Here is a 13,334-nt window from a genome sequence, read left to right on the forward strand (position 1 = left end):
CCCTCTGTCTCCGTGCCTGTCTCTTATTCCCCAGTCATCCGCAGCTCTTGGTCGTGCGGTAGCGTTCTCGCTTCCCACGCCCGGGTTCCCGGGTTCGATTCCCGGCGGGTTCAGGGATTTTCTCTGCCTCGTGATGACTGCGTGTTGTGTGATGTCCTTAGGTTAGTTAGGTTTAAGTAGTTCTAAGTTCTAGGGGACTGATGACCACAGATGTTAAGTCCCATAGTGCTCAGAGCCATTTGAACCATATTCCCCAGTCTGTGTCCATCTCCTCCTCTTCCTTTCTCTGTCCATCTCTTCCTCTCCACTTCCCCCTCCCATATCTTTGCCCATCTCCTTCTCCTTCTACCTGCCTATCCCCTCCACCATCCTCTTTGTCTGTCCATCTCCTCCCCCCTTCTCTCTCCGCATTATCAAACTCACCTTAATAGAGGGTTGCTGGTTCTTACCCCTGCAGAATTTCTTTCCAGATTGCAACTAATATGTGTATCAAACTTCACTGAAATCGTCCAGGGCTTTAGAATGAGCTATTCATGCCTGGATTTGGTTGTATACGCCAAATCTCAAACATATTTCAAGTGTATTTGTACAAGTATTTCACCTGTATATCTAGTTAATTTCGCCCTGCAATTTGATTTTCACGCAGCTTAATGTTTATGACGTCGTGCGTCCTGAACTATCACCTATACAGTGATATAATTTTGCAAGTATATCATGTGATATATGTGCCTACTGTCTGCCAAATACGTTGTGAATAGAGTTAGTAGGAACTAAGTAATAAATTAAAACGTCATTCAAGATGAGGCTGTTTCTCATGCATCTAGGTATTTATCACTTTATGTCTCGTGAACTGTGTGTCGTAAAATGATATTGTTTTTCTAAGTGTGTTCAGCGATATATGTGGATCCTGTCTGCGAAATGCGTTGCCAACAGAGTTTATAGCAAAGAAATAATAAATTAATACGTCATACATGAAGCGGCTGTTTTTTCTCACACCTCAGTATTTCACGTCATATGTCTAGAAATACGTGTCATATAATGATATATTTTTGTACGTAAATTCAGCGGAAAACATTGATACTGTCTGCGAATATGGTTGCGAATAGAGTTAGTAGCAGCGAAGTAATAAATTTAGATGTCTTTGATGATGTGGTAGCTCTACACGTATTCAGTGTTTATGACGCCGTATCTCGTGAACTAAGTATCGCACTATCTAGTAATTTTTTCTGGTACTTTGACAGGTATATGTGAATATCTCTGCAAAATTTGTCGCGAATGCCGTTAGTAGCAAAGAAGTAATGAATTACAACATCACCCATTATGTAGTAGTTTTGCTTCCTGAACAGTAAAAATGCGGTACGGAACAACCGTTTTTCCTAACATCTTTTGTGAGGGTCGTCAGAGAGAAAAAGTTTCACAAAGGGTTAAGATTTTATGTAGAGTTTATTGCAAGCCTCTAAGCGCCCTCATTCTCAAATACTCAATTACACTACTGGCCATTAAAATTGCTACACCACGAAGACGACGTGCTACAGACGCGAAATTTAACCGACAGGAAGAAGATCCTGTGATATGCAAATGATTAGCTTTTCACAGCATTCACACAAGGATGGCGCCAGTGGCGACACCTACAACGTGCTGACACGAGGAAAGTTTCCAACCGATTTCTCATACACAAACAGCAGTTGACCGGCGTTGCCTGGTGAGACGTTGTTGTGATGCCTCGTGTCAGGAGGAGAAATGCATACCATCACGTTTCCGACTTTGATAAAGGTCGGATTGTAGCCTATCGCGATTGCGATTTATCGTATCGCGACATTGCTGCTCGTGTTGGTCGAGATCCAATGACTGTTGGCAGAATATGGAATCGGTGGTTTCAGGAGGGTAATACGGAACGCCGTGCTGGATCCGAACCGCTCCGTATCACTAGTAGTCGAGATGACAGGCATCTTATCCGCATGGCTGTAACGGATCGTGCAGCCACGTCTCGATCCCTGAGTCAAGAGATGTGGACGTTTGCAAGACGACAACCATCTGCACGAACAGATCGACGACGTTTGCAGCAGCATTGACTATCAGCTCGGAAACCATGGCTGCGATTACCCTTGACGCTGCATCACAGACAGGAGCGCCTGCTATGATGTACTCAACGACGAACCTGGGTACACGAATGGAAAAACGCCATTTTTTGGGTGAATCCAGGTTCTGTTTACAGCATCATGATGGTCGCACCCGTGTTTTGTGACATCGCGGTGAATGCACATTGGAAGCGTGTATTCGTCATCGCCATACGGGCGTATCACCCGGTGTGATTGTATGGGGTGCCATTGGTTACACGTCTCGGTCACCTCTTGTTCGCATTGACGGTACTTTGAACAGTGGACGTTACATTTCAGATGTGTTACGACCCGTGGCTCTACCCTTCATTCGATCCCTGCGAAACCCTACATTTCAGCAGGATAATGCACGACCGCATCTTGCAGGTCCTGCGTACGCGATTCAGCTTTGGCACGGCGCCAAGCGCCAGATGCCTCGCTATGCGTCACAGCTCAGAGTATATTGCATCACATTGTTCCAACTCTATGGCCCCCGTTTAGTGGAGCGTACCTCCATGTTCAATGTATCAACAGATCAGAATAAATATGAAATGGCCAATGGTTACAGCAGCGTACCTCCATGTTCAATGTTTTTAAGTAATTTGAACTTGCTGTGTCGAATCCCGTACGCGCGTGGTAGGATCTCTAGACCACGCGCGCGTCCGCGGCAGTCACTCATGCTGTAGCAGTGAAGTCTCTTCATATTATCTGATCACAAAAGCTGCTGTAAAAAATCAAAAAAATTTCAAACTACTGTTAAACAATTGGGAGAGTGATATTAAGCATTGGGTTGCAGGGGTTTTTACCCCTGGGGAGGTGGGTGGGAGTTACAGCAGCTTTTGTGATCAGATAATATGAAGAGACTTCACTGCTACAGCATGAGTGACTGCCGCGGACGCGCGCGTGGTCTAGAGATCCTACCACGCGCGTACGGGATTCGACACAGCAAGTTCAAATTACTTAAAAACATTGAACATGGAGGTACGCTGCTGTAACCATTGGCCATTTCATATTTATTCTGATCTGTTGATACATTGAACATGGAGGTACGCTCCACTAAACGGGGGCCATAGAGTTGGAACAATGTGATGCAATATACTCTGAGCTGTGACGCATAGCGAGGCATCTGGCGCTTGGCGCCGTGCCAAAGCTGAATCGCGTACGCGCGCGGTCTAGAGATCCTACCGCGCGCGTACGGGATTCGCCGCCTCCGGCACCGCCGCCGCTCAAGGTCACGAGCTTCGCGTGTATATAAGTAGTTACAGTCAAAGCCGACGTCAGTCGGCGAGCAGCTGCGCGTGCTACTGCATGTTGTGAGATGCCTCGCTACAGCAGAAGATATCGACGTTCGCGTCAAACTGTTTACAAGGCCATAGAAGATCTGGAAGTGAGAGTTGCTAACAAAGGATCACAAGTTATTTTGCAAGGTCCATCAGTGTTTTGTGGGTGTACTATTAATTTTACACTTACGCAATTAGATGCAGCTCAAGCTGGCAATGGTTGGATTACAGTTGCTGTTGTTCGTTTTGATGGTAATAAAGTGAAGAATGTTACTGGTTTGGAAGCATTTAATGCAAGAGATGTTATTGCTTACCGTACTTTTCATGTTGGAGAAGTGTATAATAGAGATTTGGGACTGTCATACTTTGTATCTAACCAGTCATTTTATTTAAGAACAAGAAATCATCGTAAAATAAGTGAACAAGAGAGTGTGTGTATATGGATGAAAGGTGCTGGAAGATGTGCTAAAGTGCAACTGACTGGAGATGTAACACATTATTATAGAAATTTTGTGATCAGATAATATGAAGAGACTTCACTGCTACAGCATGAGTGACTGCCGCGGACGCGCGCGTGGTCTAGAGATCCTACCACGCGCGTACGGGATTCGACACATCAAGTTCAAATTGCTTAAAAAGATTGAACATGGAGGTACGCTGCTGTAACCATTGGCCATAGAGTGAGAACAGTTCATTTTCTTTCATTTGAGACCATTTTCATAAAATTCATATAAGTAAATATTAACTTATGATGCAAATACTGGATGACTGTACTTGAGACATACACGTGTACGGGATTCGCATCAAAAAAAAAAAAAAAAAAAAAATTCAAAAAAATTTCAAACCATTTTTAAACAATTGGGAGAGTGATATTAATCATGGGGTTGCAGGGGTTTTTACCCCTGGGGAGGTGGGTGGGAGTTACAGCAGATTTTGTGATCAGATAATATGAAGAGACTTCACTGCTACAGCATGTGTGACTGCCGCGGACGCGCGCGTGGTCTAGAGATCCTACCACGCGCGTACGGGATTCGACACAGCAAGTTCAAATTACTTAAAAACATTGAACATGGAGGTACGCTGCTGTAACCATTGGCCATAGAGTGAGAACAGTTCATTTTCTTTCATTTGAGACCATTTTCATAAATATTATATTTTTGTCAGTATTTATTATAGAAATCTTTCTAGATACAGAAAATGTTCGACTGCTGCCCTGGCCAGCACATTCTCCAGATCTCTCACCAATTGAAAACGTCTAGTCAATGGTGGCCGAGCAACTGTGGTATCGTGTTGAAGCTGCATGCGCAGCTGTACCTCTACACGCCATCCAAGATCTGTTTGACTTAATGCTGAGGCGTATCAAGGCCGTTATCACAGTAAGAGGAGAACGTTCTGGGTACTGATTTCTCAGTATCTATGCACCGAAATTGCGTGACAATGTAATAACATGTCAGTTCTAGTATAATATATTTGTCCAATGAATACCCGTTTATCATCTGCACTTCTTCTCGATGTAGCAATTTTAATGGCCAGTGTGTATTAATGTATGGGCATCTTAGCGTCATCGGCAACACTGCTTTTTCACTCCCATCGTCGTCTTTAGCTCTCTGGTCTAGTGGCAAGCGTCGCTGCCTCTGGATCACGGGGTGACAGGTTTGATTCCCGGCCGGGTTGGGGATTTTCTCAGCCCGATGACTGGATGTTTGTGTTCTCCTTACCATTTCATCATCATCATTCGTGACATGGCCTTGGGAGAGCCAGTCATGACAAAACTCTACCAACTGGTGAGCAAGATGTATGAGACAGGCGAAATACCCACAGACTTCAAGAAGAATATAATAATTCCAATCCCAAAGAAAGCATGTGTTGACAGATGTGAAAATTACCGAACTATCAGTTTAATAAGTCACAGCTGCAAAATACTAACGCGAATTCTTTACAGACGAATGGAAAAACTGGTAGAAGCGGACCTCGGGGAAGATCAGTTTGGATTCCGTAGAAATGTTGGAACACGTGAGGCAATACTAACCTTACGACTTATCTTAGAAGAAAGATTAAGGAAAGGCAAACCTACGTTTCTAGCATTTGTAGACTTAGAGAAAGCTTTTGACAATGTTGACTGGAATACTCTCTTTCAAATTCTGAAGGTGGCAGGGGTAAAATACAGGGAGCGAAAGGCTATTTACAATTTGTACAGAAACCAGATGGCAGTTATAAGAGTCGAGGGGCATGAAATGGAAGCAGTGGTTGGGAAAGGAGTGAGACAGGTTTGTAGCCTCTCCCCGATGTTATTCAATCTGTATATTGAGCAAGCAGTAAAGGAAACAAAAGAAAAATTCGGAGTAGGTATTAAAATTCATGGAGAAGAAATAAATACTTTGAGGTTCGCCGATGACATTGTAATTCTGTCAGAGACAGCAAAGGACTTGGAAGAGCAGTTGAACGGACAGTGTCTTGAAAGGAGGATATAAGATGAACATCAACAAAAGCAAAACGAGGCTAATGGAATGTAGTCAAATTAAATCGGGTGATGCTGAGGGGATTAGGTTAGGAAATGAGACACTTAAAGTAGTAAAGGAGTTTTGCTATTTAGGGAGTAAAATAACTGATGATGGTCGAAGTAGAGAGGATATAAAATGTAGACTGGCAATGGCAAGGAAATCGTTTCTGAAGAAGAGAAATTTGTTAACATCGAGTATAGATTTAAATGTCAGGAAGTCGTTTCTGAAAGTATTTGTATGGAGTGTAGCCATGTATGGAAGTGAAACATGGACGGTAAATAGTTTGGACAAGAAGAGAATAGAAGCTTTCGAAATGTGGTGCTACAGAAGAATGCTGAAGATAAGGTGGGTAGATCACGTAACTAATGAGGAGGTATTGAATAGGATTGGGGAGAACAGAAGTTTGTGGCACAACTTGACTAGAAGAAGGGATCGGTTGGTAGGGCATGTTTTGAGGCATCAAGGGATCACAAATTTAGCATTGGAGGGCAGCGTGGAGGGTAAAAATCGTAGAGGGAGCCCAAGAGATGAATACACTAAGCAGATTCAGAAAGATGTAGGTTGCAGTAGGTACTGGGAGATGAAGAAGCTTGCACAGGATAGAGTAGCATGGAGAGCTGCATCAAACCAGTCTCAGGACTGAAGACCACAACAACAACAATTCGTGACAGTGGCACAATTGGAAATTTGTATTGCCGCAGTTGAGTGCATCTCAAACCATTGTGTTCCCGGTGTAGGAGTTTGTGCACTCTCGATTATTGTCGATGATATTCATGTTGGTAGGTCTGGCTGGCAAAATCATTAGCTTGAAATCTCCACGATGTTCTTCATATCAGTCACGAACACTTCTGGGCCAGTAACATCACACTGTTGTTTGGAAACATGAAGTCCAGAAATGGACGGAAATGGTTTCCATGTAGCCCAACACAACCATTTACAGGTGAAGCTTATCGATTACGGATTTTTTTGAACCCGTGACTGTTAGCTGAACGTTAATACATAATGCTGCAACCAGACACTTTCTTGAATAGTTATTTATTATTCCGTGAACCGGTTTTCGAACCTTTTCGTGTTCATCTTCAGATGGGTTTCAGGAAGTTACATCACTATTTCTAGCATAATGCTGCGTGCTGGCTTGCGGGGACGGCTTTTTTTCCGTTAGTGTCAATCTGTCTGCTTCCATTTGGATGACTGGTTGGTACATAACTCCACACACTTTTACACAATTTGTATTTACTTACACTGTGACAGCGAAACTTTGCCAGCTTGTATAGAACAAGTTAGATGCCTCCAAAGTTTCGCTGTCACAGTGTAAATGAATACAGATTGTGTAAAAGTGTGTGGAGTGATCTACCAACTAGTCATCAAAATTAAAGCATACACAAGGACATTAACGGAAAAAATGCCGCCCTTAATGTCGAAAGTCACCATCTTGCATTGTGCTAGAAACAGTGAATTAATTTCCAGAAAACCATCTGAAGATGAACCTCAAAAAGGTTCGAAAATAACAAATAACTATTGAAGAAAGTGATGGTTGCAGTTTTATGTATTTTCATATAACCATTACCAGTCAATGGTCGGTTCAGTTGAACCAGAGGAGCCAGTCCACTCCATGTGAGCACAGTCCACACCATTATGGAGCCACCACCAGCTCGCATAGTGCCTTGTTGACAACTTGGCTCCATAGCGTCGCAGTGTCTGCGCCACACTCGAACATTATCATCAGCTCTTATCAACTGAAATTGGGACACATCTGATCAGACCACAGTTTTCCAGTTGCCTACGCTTCGAACCGATATGTCATGAGCCCAGGCCGGCCGGGGTGGCCGAGCGGTTCTAGGCGGTACAGTCTGGAACCGCGCGACCGCTACGGACATAGGTTCGAATCCTGCCTCGGGCATGGAGGTGTGTGATGTCCTTAGGTTAGTTAGGTTTAAGTAGTTCTAAGTTCTAGGGGACTGATGACCTCAGAAGTTAAGTCCTTTAGTGCTCAGAGCTATTTGAACCATTTGAACCATGAGCCCAGGAGAGCGCTGAAGTAGACGCCATGCTGTTAGCAAAGGCACTCGCGTCGGTTGTCTGCTGCCATTGCCCACTGACACCATCGCCGCACTATCCTAATGCATAGTGCGGCTATTTCAAGCAATGTTGCTTGTCTGTTAGCACTGACAGCTCTATACAAATGCCGCTGCTCTCGTTCGTTAACTGATTACCGTCGGCAACAACGTTGTCCGTGGTTCGAGGTAACGCATGAAACATGGAGTTCTCGGCACACTCTTGACATTTGGTTCTCGGAATATTGAATTTCCTAACGATTCCCAAAGTAAAACGTCCCATACCTCTAGCGCCAACTAACATCCCGCTTTCAACGTCTGTTAATTCACGCCGTGCGGCCGTAATCACATCAGAAACCTTTTCACGCGAATCAACCGAGTACAAATGACATCTCCGCGAATGCACTGGCCTTTTTATATATTGCGTACGCGATTATACCCCTATATTTTTCGCTGTCTGTATCTGTGGTTGCTCTCTACCGATCTCAGACGTCTTTGTCACTTAGAAAAGAGAAATTGTGGTGCAACCGCTAAACACCACACTTGCTAGGTGGTAGCATTTAAATCGGTCGCGGTTCGTTAGTATACGTCGGTCCCGCGTGTCGCCACTATCAGTGATTGCAGAACGAGCGCCGCCACACGGCAGGTCTAGAGAGACTCCCTAGCACTCGCCCCAGTTGTACAGTCGACTTTGCTAGCGATGGTTCACTGTCTACATACGCTCTCATTTGCAGAGACGACAGTTTAGCATAGCCTTCAGTTACGTTATTTGCTACGACCTAGCAAGGCGCCATATTCAGTTACTATTGTGACTCATGTACCGTCAAGAGCGACGTTCATCATTAATGGATTAAAGTTAAGTATCAAATTAATTACGTCCGCTTTATGAATTCTAATTCTTTGTCATGTTCCAGACCTCGCGTCAGTATAGTTCTTCCCTTCTCACGCCAGCCTGCGTGAGCTAAAACGCGTGCATTTCGGCCTCTCCTGGTAACACGGTGTTGGCTGTTCTGCCAACACAAAGGCAATGAACAGAACAAAACCTACGGAAGTAACTAGAAGATTTGATTTCTCTAGTATTCACTTATTTCACATCTTGATAGTGTCTATGTATCGAGATAATACAAATCTGTTAGAAATGACAACAAAAAATTAGATCCACCTGCTCAGAGTACCAAGACACAAAATGGGTCACTACGTTCGTACAACAGAAGTCTTGCCTTTATAAAAAAAATAGCCCTTTTAATCAAGGACTTAAGTTTTAAAATCTGCCGTCACAAACAAAATACTGGAATGAGTTTACCGCGGCGTTACTGCAATGTGCTTGTTCTGGGGATCTTTTATGAGTATTATTTAAGTGCAAGTGAAGGAGACATAATACACAAGATTTAAAAAACTAGCTTGTTTTGTAATCGTAAACACAGACATAATGGTCAATCACACGGAAACGAGACTGATGCAAATGTTTCTTTTTGCTTGCGAGGTCAGCAGTGCACACTCGGTCCGAGGCGCCTTGTCACGGTCCGTGCGCCTCCCCCAGCTGGAGGTTCCAGTCCTCCCTAGAGTATGTGTGTTTGTGTTGTCCTTAGTGTAAGTTAGTTTAAGTTAGATTAAGTAGTGTTTAGGCTTAGGGACCGATGGCCTCTGCAGTTTGCTCCCATAAGACCTTACCACAGATTTCAAATTTTCAACAGTGCACACAAGCGTGCATCTCGTCGTCCGGCGCAAATCGGAGGCAACTGATGTCTTTCATAAAGTGACCATAAATATGGGAATAACATGGGGAGGGATCGGAACTGTATGGAGAACATGTAAGAGCTTCCCAGCTAAACTTCTGCAGCGTACTCAACATCGGCAACACATGGGTAGAGGCCCTACATAATGCGAAATTGGGCACTATACGTCACTAGGGACAGACCTTCCAGTACAAAAAGGCATAGAGGCTTGTCTTGTTAGCAGAGAAGCAGTAGCACAATAGGTCGGTCGAGATCTCATTCACTTCGAACGTGGATTAACCACTGGATGTCACCGAGCAAACATTCCTTTCAGGGACATTTCTACAGTCCTAAGGTTACCCACTTTTACTGCTGTAGACATGATTGTGAAACGAAGCGTGAAGGAACCAACACAGTTACACCCAGAACAGGCAGACCTCACGTACTGGCGGATAGGGGTCGTCGAAGATTGCGGAGGCAGGTGGTAAAAAAAGCATGAAATCAGAGGAAGGATCAATCGTGGGTTCTAAAGTGCTAGCAGCAGACCAGCTAACACAATGAGTGTGCGCAGAGAATGAATGGGGTAGAATGGTCGAAGAGACACCCGTAGGCCACACATTTTCGTTGTCAGTGCTAAGCTACCCCTCAGATAATGCAAAGGGCGACGCCACTACCAGTGGATGACTGGGAACGAGTAATCTGGAGTCACGAATTACGCTGTACTCTGTGGCAATCCGACGGAAAGGTTTTGATTTGTCAAGTGCCTGGAGAACATTATTTGCCAATATGAGTAGTGCCAACCACGAATTACAGAGTAGGTGATGTTGTGATGTAGGAGTGTTTTTAGTGGTTAGTGTGTCGTCTCCTTAAGGTGCTCAAGAAAACGCCAAATGCGGAAGATGTGAACACATTTTGCAGCGTTGTGTACAGAGTACAGTAGAAGAACATCCCGGAGGCTGTGATTGTAGCAGTACGACAATGAACCTTGTCATAAAGCAGCATCTGAGACGCACTGAAATGTACACAATAACACTCCTGACATATGATCCCCTCTCCAGAAACTTGAATTCAAACCGATGGAACACTTTTGAGATGAGCGACAACGTTGACTTCGCTATCTTCTCTAGTTTCGGCTCTTTTGTAACAACTGGCTACCACTCTTCCACAAACATACAGGCACGTAACTAAAAGTGTCACCAGCAGCCTTCAAGCCTTCATAAAGTGAAATGCGGACAAATCCTATATTAATGTCCACTAATGGGTGTCCGGATACTTTTGATCAGATAACGTAGCAAATATTGCTTTTGAAATCTGATGAATCTTTCTGAAACACTGTGTTTAATTTTTAGGTTTCTTGTTTACGACACAGCCCAATAGTTTGCTCTCTAAAACTGTATTAATTTGCGATTCCTGTATCTGCAGCTACTTCTCAGCATACTGACGTCAAGAACACCATCTACGGATTATAACGTAATTTTTATTTTAAGTTCAGCACACAGTTACCTCTCGTGCCTATCAGTGCACAGTCAGTGGGGTTGCACTGTAAATTTTACAATGTAAACTGTAAATATTTAACAAAAGCAAACAAAAATTTACTTGATACCTTCGTAATAACTAACCTCTGTTCCTTTCATGTTGTTGTTGTTGTGGTCTTCAGTTCTGAGACTAGTTTGATGCAGCTCTCCATGCTACTCTATCCTGTGCAAGCTTCTTCATCTCCCAGTACCTACTGCAGCCTACATCCTACTGAATCTGCTTAGTGTATTCATCTCTAGGTCTCCCTCTACGATTTTTACCCTCCACGCTGCCCTCCAATACTACGAGGGGCGTTCAGAAAGTAAGCTCCGATCGGTCGCGAAATGGAAACGACTATGAAAATCCGATAAAGCTTTGCACAGATGTGTTGGGTAGTGTCTCTAGTATAACCCCAGTTAGCATCACGTCGCTCTTCTCATTTCGGAGCTCGCAGTGAGTGCGTAAAGATGTCTAGAAAATAGTGTCTGCCACCAAGTACGAGGGCCTGGTGAGAAATTTCGCCTGAAGCTGTGCAGCTAACATTACATAACTGTCGTGCTGTTTCTTCTTCAAGACAATTCTCAGCCGCATTCTGCAGGGGCAATGAAGATGCTCCTGCATCGTTTTCAAATGGAAATGTGAGATTACCCACAATACAGTCCGCAATTGTCTCCCCCTGAGTTTCATCTCTGGTCACATGAACCGCTGTCTTTGAAGACAACATTTTGACACAGACAACGAGGTGTAGGCCAGCGTGGAGAATTGGCGGAAAGCACTGGCGGCTGCCTTCTATGATGAGGCTATTGAAAAGTTGGTACAACGCTATGACAAAAGTCTAAGTCAGAACGGCGACTACGTAGAGCAGTAGCTGAAAGGTGTAGCTAATTGTTACAAGTAAAACATTTCTGATGTTCACTGTGGTTTCAATTTGGCAATCAATCGGAGCTTACTTTCTGAACAGGCCTCGTAAATTGGTGATCTCTTGACGTCTCAGAACATGACCTACCAACCGATCCCTTCTAGTCAAGTTGTGCCACAAACTCCTCTTCTCTCCAATTCTATTCAATACCTTCTCATTAGTTACGTGATCTACCCATCTAATCTTCAGCAATCTTCTGTAGTACCACATTTCAAAAGCTTCTAATCTCTTCTTGTCTAAACTATTTATCGTCCATGTTTCACTTCCATACATGGGTACACTCCAAACAAATACTTTCAGAAACCACTTACTGAAACTTAAATCTATACTCGATGTTAACAAATTTCTCTTCTTCAGAAACGCTTTCCTTGCCATTGCCAGTCTACATTTTATATCCTCTCTACTTCGACCATCATCAGTTAATTTGCTCCACAAATAGCAAAACTCCTTTACTACTTTACGTGTTTCATTTCCTATTCTAATTCCCTCAGCATCACCTGACTTAATTCGACTACATTCCATTATCCTCGTTTTGCTTTTGTTGATGTTCATCTTATATCCTCCTTTCAAGACGCTATCCATTCCGTTCAACTGCTCTTCCAAGTCCTTTGCTGTCTCTGACAGAATTACAATGTCATCGGCGAACCTCAAAGTTTTTATTTCTTCTCCATGGATTTTAATACCTACTCCAAATTTTTCTTTTGTTCCCTTTACTGCATGCTCAATATACAGATTGAATAACATCGCGGAGAGGCTACAACCCTCTCTTACTCCCTTCCCAACAACTGCTTCCCTTTCACGTCCCCCGAATCTTATAACTGCCATCTGGTTTCTGTACAAATTGTAAATAGCCTTTCGCACCCTGTATTTTACCCTTGCGACCTACAGAATTTGAAAGAGCTTTCTCTAAGTCTACAAATGCTAGAAACGTAGGTTTGCCTTTCCTTAATCTGTTTTCTAAGAATAAGTCGTAGGGTCAGTATTGCCTGACTTGTTCCAACATTTCTACGGAATCCAAATTGATCTTCCTCGAGGTCGGCTTCTACCAGTTTTTCCGTTCGTCTGTAAAGAATTCCTGTTAGTATTTTGCAGTCTTGGCTTTTTAAACAGATAGTTCGGTAATTTTCACATCTGTCAACACCTGCTTTCTTTGGGAATGGAATTATTATATTCTTCTTGAAGTCTGAGGGTATTTCGCCTATCTTGGTGACCAGATGGTAGAGTTTTGTCAGGGCTGGCATTCCCAAGGCTATC

This window comes from Schistocerca nitens, chromosome 2 (assembly GCF_023898315.1).
Source record: "Schistocerca nitens isolate TAMUIC-IGC-003100 chromosome 2, iqSchNite1.1, whole genome shotgun sequence".
Taxonomy (NCBI): domain Eukaryota; kingdom Metazoa; phylum Arthropoda; class Insecta; order Orthoptera; family Acrididae; genus Schistocerca; species Schistocerca nitens.